Raw genomic sequence first — 3,138 nt, forward strand, 5'->3', positions numbered from 1 at the left:
CTGCATGATAAATACCATTATATAATTTATAACAAAACGATGCATATATTTCTGCGGATTGTAGGCCCATTTGTATTGTATTTGCAAGGGAGTATGACTTACACTCAGATATTCTTAGCACCGCATAAGATCAAGATCACCTTCAAGTTTCAAATGAAATGAAATTATGCTGCGATCACTTGGTTATATTTTTCCCAGTTGTTGTTAGATTGTAAAAGTTCATTCCTGCGAAAAAGTATAAATTCAAAAATTGTTTAGGTTACATTTGCACTTAAGATAAAGTTTTCAACCGTTGAACATAGTTTTTATAAAATAAATATGTTTATACACCTTCAAGTTTCAAATGAAATGAAATTATGCTGCGATCACTTGGTTATATTTTTCCCAGTTGCTGTTAGATTGTAAAAGTTCATTCCTGCGAAAAAGTATAAATTCAAAAATTGTTTAGGTTACATTTGCACTTAAGATAAAGTTTTCAACCGTTGAACATAGTTTTTATAAAATAAATATGTTTATAAAATCTGTTCGTGTAACTTTCACGACGAGGCCACACGTTACACAGGAGACATGTGATCGACATGCATGCAGCAACGTGTTTGTACGAAACAAGGCCATGAGAACCAGCATGGCTCTGCAAATCTGCAACACTTGTGCCTGAAACATGGCTCTCCAGACGTGAAACATGGCTCTCCAGACCTGCAAAAGGGCTTTCCCTCCATGGTTGGGTCTATTTTAGCCCTTCGTATAGATACTTCTCTTCTGCGGGATCACCCACAATCTTGAAGCAAGCTCGCAACCCGTCAATGTTGGCAGAAGAACTGGAAAATGCCCTCGATGAACGGAGACTGGAAGAAGGATATCCTTCAACAGATCTGTAAAAGGTTCTTCAAAGACACTTCAAGATTGCCTACTTCAAATGATGCCCCATGTCTGTTATAATAGCTAAGGTCTGTTCATTCCTTGACCAAGACTGCTCTTCTGCAAGAGATCCCAAAATGTCTATAATTGCTTAAAGATTGCATTCAATGATGCTCTAACAATGTTGCTCCAAGCTTCAACAATGCTTCACTGCATAAGGCCAAGCTTGAAAGGTATGCTCCAAGGTCAAGATCATACACTAGAGGTAGATCCGAGCTGCTACAGGTGACTCCTCAGGTTTGTCTGAGCTACCACAGGCTAGTCTCCACAGAGCGAAAATAGACAGTCCTCTCATGTTTAAGCTGTTGATTCGAGATTACAAGTTTGAAGGCCTCGGTTCCAATTGCAACAGAAGCAGGTCCGAATTCTGGAGTCTGAGGTGCCACAGGTCTGCTATAGTCCAAAATGGAGCTCCTCTTTAAGTCTGCAACAGTCTGAAGTTGATAGACCTTTCACAATCCTCCACAGTGTCGAGTAGGTCTGTTGCCACAGTGCCGAGGTAGTGCAAGCTTAAGCCACAGATCCCAAATGTTACAGTTTGCCACAGTCCAGGTAAAGTGTAATCTGAGCTCTGTCTAGCGAGTTGCTTCAAGGTTGAAGGCTTACCACAATACCCAATTTGATCATAGTGCAATCTAATCTAATCACGAGCATAGAAACAAAATATGAACTACATAAACATTAAAATAGCGTGCAAGGAAATGTAAACTCCATCTGTACTGCAACTTGCTTTCCATACACACAAGAATGTAAACAAGAATGTAGATAAGTACAGTTCCTATAAAGTTTGGGGTTACTAAGCATACTGTTATGAAAAGCTTGAACAATAGACCATGTAAAGCTTGAATAATAAACATAAATTATTAAAATCGCAAGGACCAGGAATATTAGCGAGCCAGAGAAAAGTTTGTCACTACTTGCAGTGAATCCCATAAAGATAATAGGCAGGAAAGTCCGTAAGAAAAAATGCAAATATTTGCAGGAAGCATTAGAGAAGTAATGTTTCTATCTGTATTAACATTTCCACAATAACATAAAAGCCATGCTAGGACAAAAGGCACATAATAAAGAACCCTGAGTCGGACCAACTTAAGAATCAATACGGAGAAAGGCATATCAATAGATTAGGTGTAAACAAGAATGTAGCTCAAATACAGCAAGTTTGGAACGTTATTCTGCAAATACCAGCAATATTAATACGGCGGCGTCTGTACACAGTTTAAACCCTGCTCTTGGCAAATACATCAAATTTGCAATGAATTTAGGTTCAAGAAAACACAAACTTACCAGAAAACGTTATTCTGCAAATACCAGCAATATTAATACGGCGGCCTCTGTACACAGTTTAAACCCTGCTGCTCGCAGATTGTAAAGAAAAACCGAAAATCCCCGGAGTCACAATCACAATGCAAGGTGACAAAGGAGGGTAGCAGTGTATTTAATGAGATGCAGTGGGCCGACGTCACAAAGACACGGGTGCAGGGCATGCACAAAGACACGGGTGTAGGGCAGGACCTTTCCACAGAGCGCGTACATTGTAACAGGGAACACCACCTTTGCATACCCGCCAGAAGTAATGCTAGCATTAAAACCATACACCCGTGACGGTTAGCTGAAAATGCACCGCACTTAATTGCTTTAACATATGGTTTAGCTTCGGATTAGCTTCGGATTACGTTAGGTCCTCGGGAGGAGGCCAAATAACGTGATTTATAAATATGTCTTCAAAAAACTTGGTATATAGTTGATGACCGGGCATCAAAAGCAGGTCAATTAATGCTAAATAGCTCGCGAACGATTACTATAGTCCATGCCTGAGGGCAGGGACTAATAAGAAAAGAAAAACATATTTAAGAAAAAAATTACAGTGAATTGATTTATAGATTTTGAAAAATAATTACCTTATTACAAAAGTTTTAAAAGTTGAATTAATATCCATTTCATAACTTTATTTATTTAATGTAAATAAAAAAAAAAAGAGGAAGATTGGTCTTAAATAATGTGTTTAACCAAATGTATATAAAATATTAAATAATATCTTCACACACATAATAATTTAAGTTTTTTGAGAATTATAATTTGAATTAGGCTTCATTTTCTTTTAAATGAATTTTAATATAATTGTTTAAGAAAAAATTTCTATATTTAAAATTGAATTTTATACTATCTATTTTGTGGTGATTTATAGTTTGTATTAGAACAAATATTTTCATTAAAAAA

At 36.9% G+C, this 3,138-nt stretch overlaps 1 long non-coding RNA gene across 1 annotated transcript; it reads right to left on the minus strand.

Moving 5' to 3' along the window:
* Positions 1-697: 697 nt before the first annotated feature.
* On the minus strand, positions 698-2,415 carry LOC149265151 (uncharacterized). Its single transcript, XR_016260040.1, has 2 exons — positions 2,206-2,415; positions 698-1,558 (listed from the first exon to the last, which is right to left on the minus strand). It is a non-coding gene; the product is annotated as an uncharacterized LOC149265151 (long non-coding RNA).
* Between the last annotated feature and the right edge of the window lie 723 nt (positions 2,416-3,138).

Source organism: Pinus tabuliformis, chromosome 6 (genome assembly GCF_031772625.1).
Source record: "Pinus tabuliformis cultivar Carrire ecotype Pingquan chromosome 6, CPIR1, whole genome shotgun sequence".
Taxonomy (NCBI): Eukaryota; Viridiplantae; Streptophyta; class Pinopsida; order Pinales; family Pinaceae; genus Pinus; species Pinus tabuliformis.